Genomic DNA, 14222 nt, shown 5'->3' with positions numbered 1-14222 from the left:
CAACACAAGAGGATATTAAAGATGTATTTCCTCTTCAGGACCCAATGTGGGATCCTAATGAACCTGATCAATTAGCACAGCTTAAGGGATATCAAGACTTTCTAGTGAAAGGGCTAGAACGAGCAATTCCTAAGACAATAAATTGGTCAGCTTTATATGCTGTTAAACAAGGTCCCTCTCAAACACCCTCTGATTTTTTAGATCATCTACGGGACGCGATGCGGCAATATACCACCTTGGACCCTGGATTGGAGGGAGGAATACAACAACTAATAAATTTGTTTTTAGGACAATCCACAGGAGATATCAGGTGGAAACTTCAGAAGATCCGGGGCCCAAATAGCCGAGACTTGGAGACTCTATTGGATGAAGCATGGAGAGTCTTTAGTAACCAGAAGGAAGGATATAAACAAGGGATGAAGAAATTAGTAGCAGTAGTAAGGGAGGAAGGAAAGGAGAAATGCGAGTAAGACCTGCCAAGACAAGGACCACCCCGACTGGGAAAAGATCAGTGTGCATTTTGCAGGAAATTTGGACACTGGAAGAACCAGTGGCCAGAATGAAGAAGGGGTGATGAACAGAGAAAAAGTGATCGAGGGGGAGGAAGGGTGGTTGCTCATGCAAAGGAGGACTGAGGAGGACCGGAGGGCCCTACCCTAGGGGACTCTCTGGTTATAGTTAAACTAGGGAATAAAGAAAAGGAAGTGGAATTTTTAGTGGACACAGGGGCAACATTTTCAATGTTGAATAAGGCCCTAATACCTCTAACAAATGATTATGTTATGTTAAAGGGGGCTACTGGCCAATCTGAAAGAGCATATTTTTGCAAACCATTAAAATATAAATTGGGAAAGCAATGGGGAATTCACCGGTTTTTATATATGCCTAATGCCCCATCTGCACTTTTGGGCAGGGATCTGCTAGAGCAGCTGGATGCAAAAATAATATTTAAAAATTGAGAAATTATCTTGGAGGTAAAGGACCAACAATACATGGAGTTGTTGAGCCTAATGTTAATAACCAAAGAACTGGAGACTGTAAGTGAAGAAGAGAAAAACTTCAAGAAAATAATGGATCAAGTATTCCCTGGGGCATGGGCTTCTAATATACCAGGGCGAGCAAAGAATGCATTACCTATACATATCAAGCTTAAGGAAGGAGAACGGGTAGTGAGGGTTAAACAATACCCCCTGAAGAAAGAAGACAGAGAAGGGATTAGCCCAATTATTGAAAATTTTTTGCAAATAAGACTGTTAAAAGAGTGTCAATCTGATTTTCATACTCGCATTTTGCCAGTAAAGAAGCCTGATGGGTCATATAGATTAGTACAAGATTTAAGGGTTGTTAAGAGAGGAACTGAAGACTTGTATCCAGTAGTTCCTAACCCTTACACCTTGTTAACTTGTTTAACACCTGAACTAACATGGTTTACAGTTTTAGATTTAAAGGATGCTTTCTTTTGCCTCACTCTCCAGGAAGCCAGCCAGAAAATTTTTGCATTTGAATGGGAGAACCCCAAAACTGGACAAAGGAACCAGCTCACATGGTGTGTATTACCACAGGGATACAGGAACTCTCCTACTATATTTGGGGAACAGCTTGCCAAGGACTTAGAATCTTGGGAACCTCCACCAGGAGAAGGACAGTTGCTCCAGTACGTGGATGATCTCCTGATAGCCACCCAGACCCAGGAGTGGACGGTAAGCCTCCTAAACTTTTTGGGCCTGCAGGGGTATCAAGTATTCCAGAAGAAAGCCCAGATGGTGAGGCAAACAGTCATTTCCCTCGGTTATAAAGTGAGCGCTGGACAAAGGACCTTGGGCCAGGATCGCAAAGAAGCAATATGTCAGACCCCAAGACCTCAGACAGTGAAAGGACTGAGAACCTTTTAGGCATGACGGGGTGGTGCAGACTATGGATTTATAACTATGGCTTACTTGTTAAACCTCTGTATGCCCTGATCACAGAAGAGAGCAGAGATGTCCAGTGGACAAAAGAAGCAACCCAAGCCTTTGACCAACTAAAGAAGGCCCTCATGTCAGCTCCAGCCTTAGCACTTCCAGACGTGAGTGAACCATTTTTCCTGTTTTTCCACGAAAAACAAGGGGCCACCTTGGGAATACTAGCACAGAACTTAGGCCCATACCAGAGAGCAGTGTCTTATCTCTCCAAACAGCTGGATACGGCAGCTAAGGGATGGCCAGGGTGTCTCAGAGCTGTTGCAGCAGTGGCAGTGAACATCCAAGAAGCACGCAAATTCACCCTAGGTCAGAAGATGACTGTGCTAGTATCCCACACAGTGTCTGCAGTCCTTGAGGCAGAAGGGGGGCATTGGCTCTCTCCACAGAGGTTTCTGAAGTACCAAGCTGTACTAGTAGAACAGGATGATGTTGAAATTGTGGTAACTAAGATTGTGAATCCAGCTTCCTTTCTCAGTGGGGGTATGGGAGAACCAGTGATCCATGACTGTCTGGAGACCATTGAGGCCACCAACTCCAGCTGCCTGGATCTGAAGGACATCCCACTCGAAGGTGCTGAGACTTGGTTTACTGATGGAAGCAGCTATGTCATCAGTGGAAAAAGGCATGCTGGGTATGCGGTTACCACAAGCAGAGAGGTCATAGAGTCTGGACCTTTATCAGCAAACACCTCTGCACAGAAGGCTGAAATAATCACCTTAACTCGAGCCTTAGAGATGGTAAAAGGAAGAGAGATTAACCTTTACACGGACTCGAGGTATGCATTCGGGGTGGTTCATGCACATGGAGCCATTTGGAAAGAGAGAGGACTGTTGAATTTGCAAGGGATGAATATTAAGCATGCACAAGAGATCCTGACGCTACTAGATGCAGTGCAACTGCCTGAGAAGGTAGCCATCATGCACATTAAGGCACACCAAAGAGTGAGCTCTGAATTGGAAGAAGGGAACATGCTGGCAGACAGAGAGGCAAAAGATGCAGCCAAAGGTGAGGCATTTGAGGAGACAGTGGAGGCAACATTGATCCCAGATGGAAAGATTTCTACTGAAGGTAAGCCAGTGTACAATAAAAAGGATAAGAAACTTATTAAGGCAGAAAAAGCAAATTATAATCAAGAAGGATAGGCTGTAACAGAGGAAGGGAGACTTGTAGTGCCCTCCTATTTGTTGTGGTCATTAGTGCAAAAAGAACATGAAAAAACACACTGGGGAATAGATGCCCTGTATAACCATCTGAAAAGAAAAATTATAGGTAGGAAATTACAGGGCACAATAATACAAGTAACTCATCAGCATAGCCTTTGCCTCCGAACTAATCCTAAAAACATCCCAAGGCCTAAAGTTGGACAAATTGGGAAAGGTTGCGGACCTGGGCAGCAGTGGCAAATCGATTTTACAGAATTACCCAGGAAGGGGGGATATCATTATCTCCTGGTATTGACTGATACCTTTTCAGGTTGGCCAGAAGCCTTTTCTACTAGGACTGCTAAAGCACGAGAGGTAACCAAAGCACTGTTGCAAGAAATAATACCAAGGGTTGGAGTTCCAGCCACCATATCCTCAGATAGAGGGCCGCATTTTATCTCCAAAATTGTGCAAGAAATTAGCCATCACCTGGGGATAGATTGGGAGCTGCATACCCTATATCATCCTCAATCGAGTGGCCAAGTGGAAAAGATGAATCATTTGATTAAACAACAGATTGTAAGGTTGGGACAAGAGGCAAACCTACCTTGGCCCCAGGCTCTCCCATTAGCATTATTCTGAATTTGGACAAAACCAAGAACAAAAGAAAAGTTGAGCCCCTTTGAAATATTATATGGGAGACCATATGCAGTTCAAGAAGGAATCACACCAACACAAGTAGGAAACCCTACATAGATATATGGTAGCCTTGAACAAACAATTAAGGGAAATTGAAAAATATGTGGCTGGAGCTCAAACCAGAGAATTAGATGGACCAGTACATGATGTACAATCTGGGGATTATGTATATGTTAAGTCTTTTGCAGAAAAAAGCCTGGAATACAGTAGGAAGGACCCTACCAGGTGCTCCTCACTGCCTTTACTGCAATCAAGATCAAAGAACAGAAGGCCTGCATCCATCACTCCCGAGTGAAGAAAGTCCCTGAGGGAGTCTGGAAAGTGACACCAGGTGACAACGAGCTGAGGTTGAAGCTCACCCACAACAGCGAATAAATGGACCTATAGAAATTATGGGCATGATGGAGAAGGTCGTAACTATTATAACAATGTCTGTGATTCATTGCTGATAACATGACCTGTTCCCCCTCGGTAGCTTCAATGGACTTATTCTTCATTGTACCTGTTCCCCCTCAATGACTTCAATAGACTTTCAGTGTCTTTTGCCTGTTCCCCCCTTAGACAGAGGACCATAAAAGACCCCTGAGATAGCCAAGATTTTGAGATTCTCCCCAGCGCAAGAAAATGGATTGTCATTGTCTGGACCAGAGACGATTTTGTCTGCCTTGGTACCTATAATCCCCTTTCCCCTCCTTTTCATTCTATCCTTTATTTCCTTTCTGTCCCCTCTATTGCATTTGCTCTTGGCACTCAATAATAAAGGTGCATTTGTTGTGATTAAACTGATGGTCCCCTGCTGTTTGCCTTTTTACACTTTGGGGATTGGCAAACGAGCCATCACAACACCTTGCTCCTCCAAGCGGATTTTGACACTCCCTCACGGGATTGGGACCTGCTGGCAGGGTCCCTTCCTACCCCAATAGTTCCGTGATTCTGTCAGGGACTTGCTTCCCTTTCCTTCTTCCCTCTGCTTCCAGCTGTGAATGTGCCAGAAAATGCCCAGCAAATCCACCTTTGCTGTGTGCTCTGGGAGCTCACACAGCTGCTGCACCTTGTCCCCTGCCCTGCACAGCTCCTCGGGAGGCACTGCAGGAGCAGCACCCTGGGAGCCTCAGGAATACCCCTCTGGGATGCATGGCACACACTCCCAGGGGCTGGAATTCCAGTTTCCAGCCAGGAAATGATGTTCCTGCCCTTGAAGGCAAAGCTCTTAACAAGGAACCAGAAACCAAGTGGAGCAAGATCCTACAGGGACATTTCACTGCCAGCCTTCATAACTTCACCCATGGCTGTAGCTCATGGATTGGGAATGAAATCAGGGCAGGGCCTTAGGAGGGAGCTGCCCTGGCTCAAGGGAGACACTGAGAGAGAAACAGAGCAGGCAAAGAAAGGCAGGAGAGAAAGAAGGACACAAACACAATCAGCTGAGAAGATGGCACTCTGAAAAACAAACTGCAAGTGACTGAAAAGGAATGGGATGGAAAGAAATATTTTTTTAACTTGTATTTCCAATCAAAATCCAATTTCCTCCCTTTCTCACCAACCTCCTCCTGGTGTCATTCAGCAGGGATGTCAGAATGATCTTAATTCTGAGTGGATGTTCCAGGCTGCAGCCACAAGGAAACAGGGCATGGGGATTTCCCTGCTCCTGGGGAGTTTGACATCCTCAGCTGAGGAGAGGAGGCACCAGAAGGAAAGGACAGCTGGGCTTCACCCTTTCACAGGAATGAAGACGGGGGGAATCTCTGATCATGTCTGCAGCTGCTCCCACAGGGATGTGAGGGCTGATGACTGCTGCAAAGTTCGCATGGCCCTGAAGAGTAGATGGTGTGCAGAAAGCAGGATATTGAAACTGCTTGGTATGTAGAAGTAGATAGAGAAGAACAAAGGGGTACTAAGCTGTTCTAACTGCAAGGCCAGCTGGACAGGCATGTATCGATCATAAAGATACTTTTAAGATAATAGTACAAGTCACATAGCAACCAATCATGAGCTTGGCTTTTGCAATATGTATGAGCTAATTAATGAACATATATAAACTGTGTAATCCGTTACAATAAACTGAGACTTGATGATCATGATATCATGAGTCTTGTCTCCCGCGGCATCCCTCCTACAACTGGCGCCCGAAAGCAGGGACCTGATCCGAGCCTAAGGCGAGAGAGGTGCTGCGTTGGGGTTCGGGTCCTGCAGCTGGAAGGACGGCGAAAGAGCCGAAACGCATTGCTCCGCGCCCTGAGTAACCGCAGCGGCGGGCTCAGCCTATACGTACTGCCGGAGCCTGAAGGAGCCAGCAACGGTACCGACGTAATCATGGAAAGCCAAGCAGCATATGATTTGTTTAGTGCTTCTCTTAGAAAAAGGCAGATTAGGGGGATTGACTTAGATAAGGATCTCCCTTCACTATTGCATCATGCTGATTCTTACGGCTTTTTCATTAACCCCCATAGTGTTCATAAACTTTCAGAATGGAGAAGATATAGGGATAAGTTGTGGGAATTAGTGTTAGATGAGGATAAACCAGGCAAGAAAATGAGTAAACTTTGGAGAGTGGTTGATAACAAATTGTTAATGTGTCAGGCAGAAAAGAGGGCAGTGGAAGCGATACGGACAGCTCTGGAGAAAAATAAGGAATGTGAACCCTCGCTTCTCTCCAGTGAGCCAAACCCTCCGGTTCTCACAAATTTTCCCATTCCCATCTCTGCTTCTGAAATGCCTGTACCTCCCATAGACACTAGTAGCATTGAGGTGCTGGAAATTGAGATCCAAATTGCTTTATGCAACGGGACTGGGATCCCAAATTCACTTTTTGTGAACGGGAATCAGGTAGAACGGAGCAGGCGCGGGGCCGGACAGAGCGGGGCCGGCCAGCACCGAGCCGGAGGCGAGCCCGGGGCGGAGCGGACATCAGCCGAGAGACGGAAGGCTCCTTGTTGCCGAGCAGCAGCGCAAGGGGGGAGAGGGGCGTTCCTGGGGCTCAGCCGCGCTGGAGCCGGAGCAGGCGGGGCGCGGCCGTGGCGGGGGTGTCTCTTCTCCCATCCACAAGGTGACACAACAAGGACGGGAGCGAGGCGGCGCCGCCCCTCATCTCCCCGCAGCGCCCAGCAATGGCGGCGGAGATGGCGGCACAGTCCTGGTTGCCATGGCAGCGACAACGCCGAGAGCAGCAGCGCCACCGGTGGCGGGATCGCAACACTACAGCAAAAATTTCAACAGCATCTTCCCAATTTCTTACAAGAGTCAGAGACGTAATGAAAAAGTACAGCAGGACCGAGTGTTTTCCAAGATACCAAAAAGGATGAACATTATGTGAATCAATGTTATTTCAAATATGATATGGACAAAAATCACTGTATAAAGATAGAAATGTTAGTAATGATTTAATTACCAAAAATGTCTCTGAAAACAAAGAGTTGAGAAAATGTCATCTGATGGAATTTCAGTATTGAGTTTGTAATCTCTGTCTTTGGGTTTTTATAGATAATAATATAAGTAATAATGATTTTTAAGTTTTATAGATAATACGATAAATAGTGATTGTTAAGTTTTTGTAAGTAATGATAAGTAGTGATTGTTACTAATGTTATATGAGTGCTTTAAAAGGATTGTCTTAAACTATTTTAAACATTTCTTGTTAATAGGTTGATCATAAAATGCGAGTTGTCTGATTTTTGTGGTAAGAATTATTATTAAGGTATTAAGGTATTAAGGTGTTGTTATAGTATTTACAGTCAGTTTTCATATGTTTTATTGTCTCTTTAGGTGATTGATTACAAGATGTTTTTTCAGGATCCTGTGTTTTTGATTTTTTAACTACTCATGTGTTTTCTTTATCCAATCTTTTATGCAGCTGCAATTCATCTTCCTTTAAAAATTCATTGTCCAAATTTTAGTTCAAGATTTCAGACTTCAAATTTTCAGATTTCTGAAGAAAGGGTTTGTTGTATTTAGAGAATTTTTGTCTTGAAAGAGATTTTAGACAGGTTCAATTATTTGATAGTTTGATAAAGTTTTAATAATAAGGTTTTTTACTTATAACTGTTATTTCTAGGACTTTTGTTTTATAATGTGTTAAAACATATCCTCCAATTAGAGTTTGAGCTCTGGCCAAGCTCTGGCTCTGCATGGATGGTGTGATTGACCCAGGTGTTTTCTGCATCAAAAAGTATTCAAGTCCTTTTGGCTTGACAATTTGACCATATAAGGCAGCTGAGCCTCAAAAGGAGTTTTGGAGAAACAAGATCCGGACATGTTTTATCCAAATCTCTGATGTTTTAAGGTTTATCAGCTGCTGCAGACTCTGGGATGACAATTTGATAGTGTAGCACTTGGTAACTGTGATTTTATATGTAATATTAATTGTGTATTATCTGATTGATTTTTATTTGTTGTTAGTTTCTTTACTATATGCATTGTTTTGTTCTTGATGTTTTTTCATGTTTATTATAAAGATGTTGATATTTCCATTTCTTCATGCAAATTTTAAGAAACAGAATTGAGAGAGGACCCTCCAGTCCCTGTGGGGGGTGTTGAGTTTGTTTGTGTTTTAGCAGGTGCAGAATCTGGATAGATTTCAGTGAAGAATGTTAAACTTATCAATTTCAAGAGAACACTAATCTCTCCACAAGTAAATCAGAGGATGCACAGCAAAAGTGGATTGTACAAAGATTTGTGTTTCACCCACAGAAGATTGTAGGCTTTTAAGTTTTTTCATAAGTGTGTTTTTAATTATGTTATAGACTTTTTTGCTAAGTTTTAATGAGTTTTAGTAATGCCTGTGATTTTTCTGTTCATTTTACCATTGCTTTTCAATGGCAAAAGAAAAAGAGGGACAATCAATTAGATAATCAAAAGCATAACATTAAGTTTATCATAAATATAGTTTGTATTTAGAATTTTGTTCCTTTCATGTTAAACAGAACAATCAAAACCATGAGAAATATGAAGTGGGGTGCACTTCTGTAATACTAACCTCCTTTTTCACCCCACGAGTTGCTTCAGTGCAAGCTCTCACACAATTAAAAATCCTAGCCTACTGGACAGAAAAATAAATTAATATTTCATCTAAAATGTTAAGTGAGCTTGCCACAAATATAGGTAGTATCTGTCATGCAGTTCTGCAAAACAGAGCAGCTGCCACTAATTTACTTCTTCTAGCCCAAGGTCATAGTTGTGAAGAATTTGAAGGAATGTGCTGTATGAACTTATCTGATCACTCTACATCCATCCATAAGCAAATACGAAAATTGACCGAGCTAACTCAAGAGTTGAAGGTGGAAGACGAATTGGGCTTGGAAGGCTGGCTGAAAGGATTGGGGATCAGACCATGGTTGAGGGACATCATCAAATATGGCATAATAGTTCTAAGCATAATTGTGATACTTTTGCTTGTTTTGCCCTGTGTGTTTACTTGCTTACAAGGCTTGATGCAGCAGCTTTTGCAGAAAATGTTGAATGCACACCTTCTTGTACAAAAGGAAAACGGGGGAGATGAAGAGAGCCTGACAGAGGAATGGTTGAACGACAAGGGACATGATACTATAAAATTAATCCAAGTAGGGAGGGCTACGTGACTGCTGCAAAGTTCGCATGGCCCTGAAGAGTAGATGGTGTGCAGAAAGCAGGATATTGAAACTGCTTGGTATGTAGAAGTAGATAGAGAAAAACAAAGGGGGTACTAAGCTGTTCTAGGTGCAAGGCCAGCTGGACAGGCAAGTATCATCCACAAAGATACTTTTAAGATAATAGTACAAGTCACATAGCAACCACTCATGAGCTTGGCTTTTGCAATATGTACGACCTAATTAACAAACATCTATAAACTGTGTAATCTGTCACAATAAACTGAGACTTGATGATCATGATATCATGAGTCTTGTCTCCCGCGGCATTCCCTCTAACAACCCACCACTGGTTTCCGTCCAGGCAAGCTGGACAAGGGAATGTTTCTTATCTGTGGGGACAGAGCATACCCAGGAATCCCCTCTCGTCTTGTTGGAGGTCCATGCACTCTTGGGCATCTGACCCTTGCTTCCCCCAACATGACCCAAATTCCAATTGGGCAAGCAAAAAGTAGGAAAAAAATTACTGAGCAGAGTGCAAGTCAATTTGATGAACATTGTGATGCAGAAATTTATCATTGGGCAAAATCCAAAAGAGTTGCCGTCTCTGTGTTTTTACCATGGGTTGTGGCAGCCAAAGCATTGAGTGAATTAGGCAATCTAGAATGCTGGGTGACAAAGCAGGCAAATTTAACATCAGCAGCCCTGAGTGACCTCCTAGAAGACAAGGAAATAACCAGAAAGGCTACAGTCCAAAATACGGCAGCTATTGATTTCCTGCTGTTGGCACATGGTCATGGATGTAAAGAATTTGATGGGTTATGTTGTTTTGATCTGTCATCTAGAGGTCAGAGTATCCACTCGTCCATTCAGAAAATGAGAAGCCTCATTGGGAGTGTGTAGCAAGAAAATGAGGATTGGTTTAAAAATCTGTTCAAAGACTGGGATCTTTCTGGGTGGGCAGTGTCTCTTTTAAAAGACATCTTTTACTTTCTAGTTGCATTGTTTTTAGTTCTGTTAGCATTTGGGATTCTGAAGCAGATCGTCTCCAAGGTCATCACCTCGAAGTCAAAGGCTTCCACACCGGTTTTCATCGCTGCTGCTGCCACAGAAAACGATTGGTGGAAAGATGACAAGCAGAAAGACACTGCAGTTTAAGAGCCACAGTTTAACTTTTCCCAAGGCACTGTTTTTCTTAATAAGTAAAGAAGAGAGAATTGTTGTTATCATGCTGGCATGGTAGCATGGAGGAAGGTTTTAGAAAGGCCTTGGGAATGGTAAACTGAGGAAAAGGATATATTCATGTATGCCCCATTGTTTTAGAAAGGCCTTGGGAATGGTAAACTGAGGTCAAAGATACATTTATGTATGCTCCACTGTTTCGGGAAAGTCTCGCTTCAGCATTCCTCTGTAGACCCCCTTCTGCCCACCCCTGAGCAGTTCCCATTGGACCTGACCCCTGGGGTGGTTCTGATGTGCCTTAGCTGAACACTGTCGCTATTGTTTAAGACCTTATCTCTTAATTTTGCTGTATAAAACTGTATCTGGGCAATAGCCCAAGGCCTTTGGTCCCTGCAACGCTTCAGACAATACAATCTCTCGGGACAAGCATACCATTGGTCTCTCTTGGTCTCTTTATCTCGAATCCTAGTGGCGACAGAGGCAACGCCGCAGCTCGGACCGTGCTAACCCAGACGCTGCCTGGTAAGCTCAGGGCAGCGGGACCGCGGAAAACCCCGTCCCCAGAGGGGACAGCGAGCCGGAGGGTCCCGGGGGGCCGGGGAGGGACGGGGGACAGCAGCAAGTGACCCCCAAGAGCAAAGTGGCGGTCGAAAGAGAAGCAACAATCGTGATGTCGCACTAACATCTCTGTGATGTCACATTGACCTTGTCAGGTCACACAGCTGTCTATGATGTCACTCGGACATCTCTGTGATGTCACACAACCTCCTCTGATGTCACAACGACATCTCTATGATGTCACACTGACACCTCTGTGACGTCACACTTAGATGGCTGTGATGTCGCACAGACCCTCTGAGGTCACAAATCTTTTTGTGATGTCACAAAGACAACTATGTGATGTCACTCTGACACCTCTGTGATGTCACAGTGACCCTGTGAGGTCACACATCTTTTTGAGATGCCACACTGACATCTCTGTGATGTCACACAGCTCTCTGAGACGTCACATGGACATCCCTGTGATGTTGCACCAATATCTGTGATGTTACACAGCTCTCTGTGATATCACACTGACTTTTTTGTGATGTCACACTGATGCCTCCAGAACGTCACACAGCTCCCTGTGATATCGCATGGGCATCTGAAGAGAGCCTGACAGAGGAATGGTTGAACGACAAGGGACATCATACTGTAAAATTAATCTAAATAGGGCGGGCTACGTGACTGCTGCAAAGTTCGCATGGCCCTGAAGAGTAGATGGTGTGCAGAAAGCAGGATATTGAAACTGCTTGGTATGTAGAAGTAGATAGAGAAGAACAAAGGGGTACTAAGCTGTTCTAACTGCAAGGCCAGCTGGACAGGCATGTATCGATCATAAAAATACTTTTAAGATAATAGTACAAGTCACATAGCAACCAATCATGAGCTTGGCTTTTGCAATATGTATGAGCTAATTAACGAACATATATAAACTGTGTAATCTGTCACAATAAACTGAGACTTGATGATCATGATAGCATGAGTCTTGTCTCCCGCGGCATTCCCTCTAACAGGCATCCTTGTGATGTTACACAGCTCTCTATGACGTCACACTGACTTCTCTGTGAAGTCACACAGCCTCCTCCTCTGATCTCACAATTACATCTCTATGATGTCACACTGACGCCTCCATAACGTCACACAGCTCCCTGTGATATCACATGGACGTCTCTGTGATGTCACACAGCTCTCTGTGATGTCACACTGAAATCTCTGTGACAGCACTCAGCTTTTAGGAATGTCACACTTACATCTTTGTGATGTCACCAATAAACTCCTGTGATGTTACACAACTTCCTGTGATGTCACAGAGATATCTCTGTGACATCACACTGACATCTCTGTTTTGTCTCATTGACTTTGTGAGGTCACACAGCTGTCTATGATGTTACTCGGACATCTCAGTGATGTCACACATCCTCCTCTGACATCACAATGACATCTCTATGATGTCACACAGAGCTCTCTGTGACATCACACTTCTATGGCTGTGATGTCACACAGACCCTGTGGGGTCACAAAGCTTTTTGTGATGTCACAAAGACATCTCTTTGATGTCACTCAGACGCCTCTGTGATGTCACAGAGACCCTTCAATGTCACACAGCTTTTTCTGATATCAGAGTGATATCTCTGTGATGTCACACAGCTCTCTGTGATGCAACACTGACATCACTGTGATGTTACACAGCTCTCTGTGATGTCACATTGACTCCTCTATGATTGCACAGATCCTCCTTTGATGTTACAATGACATCTCTCTGATGCCACACTGACACATCTGTGATGTCACACAGCTCACAGAGATATCACATGGACATCTCTGTGAAGTCACACAGCTCTTTGTGATGTCGCACTGACCTTTCTGTGAGGTCACAGGGCTTTTAGTGATGTCACACAGACATCTCTGTGATGTGACAGAACTTCCTGTGATGTCACAGTGACAACTCTGTGACGTCACACAGCTCCCTGTGATCTTTTTGACATCACCGATAGCTGTGTGACCTTACAAAATCAATGTGACATCACAGAGATGTCAGTGTGACATCACAGAGATATCTTTGTGACATCACAGGAGGTTGTATGACATCACAGAGGTGTCTGTGTGACTTCACAGAGAGCTGTTTGATGTCACGGAGATGTCACTGTGACATCATAAAAAGTTATGTGACCTCACAGTGTCACTATGACATCACAGATGTGTTAGAGTGATGTGGAGAGTTTTGTGGATGAATGGCTTCGTGAGAAAGGACATGACTACGTGCAGTTAGTGAAGCAGTAGCTGAAAATTGCGTAGTGCAGCAATAGCAGATGTAGCAATAATATCTTATGTCCTTGGGAAGCTGGTTCCCAACAGTGGAATGGTCAGCAAAAAGATAAATGTAAGGGAAAATAAAGCAAGCTCGGAAAGCTCCAAAGGTGGGGTTGACCTCTTTTTAATACACCAGTGATGAGCCGAAATTTTGCAATATGCATGAGCTTCATTATAACGGGTATAACTGTACATGTGTGCTTGGAATAAACTGAGACTTGTTGACATTATAGAATGGACTTGTCTCCCGCCATTTTTCCACAAAAATGGTGACCCAATCGACGTGATAGGCACCATGGTGGAGTGACGAAAAAGGGTTCGGGTCCTTATGCAGCCAGGACGGCAAAAGTGCTGAATTGAAATAGAGTGCACCGTGCCCCAGGTGACTGCAGAGGCAAGCCTGGCCGATACGTGCTGCCGACGACCTCGGAGGGCTGCAACAGCGCTGACAATATAGGTATGGAGAGGCAAGCAGCATATGATTTATTTACTGCATTCTTGCAGAGAAGGCAGATTAAAGGCATTGATTTGCAAAAAAGATCTGCCAGGGTTATTAACATATGGGTATTCTAAGGGGTTCTTTGTAAATCCTCATACAGTATATGAGTTGTCTGAGTGGCGTAAATTCGGGGATAAACTGTGGGAGGAAGTTTTAGATGATGATAAGACAGCTAAAAAGTTGGGAAAGTGGTGGAAGGTAGTTCACAATGAGTTATTACAACATCAGGCAGAAAAGAAAGCTGCCAAGTGTCAGTAGCAACCCAGGGAAGTGTTTACGGCAGCCATATGAGATGTTTCCGATGTGGAGGGACAGGACACGTTCG

The sequence above is a fragment of the Lonchura striata genome, chromosome 16 (genome assembly GCF_050655825.1).
Source record: "Lonchura striata isolate lonStrDom1 chromosome 16, ASM5065582v1, whole genome shotgun sequence".
NCBI lineage: Eukaryota > Metazoa > Chordata > Aves > Passeriformes > Estrildidae > Lonchura > Lonchura striata.
The sequence above is the reverse complement of the archived record's forward strand: the minus strand, read 5'-3'. Positions refer to the sequence as shown.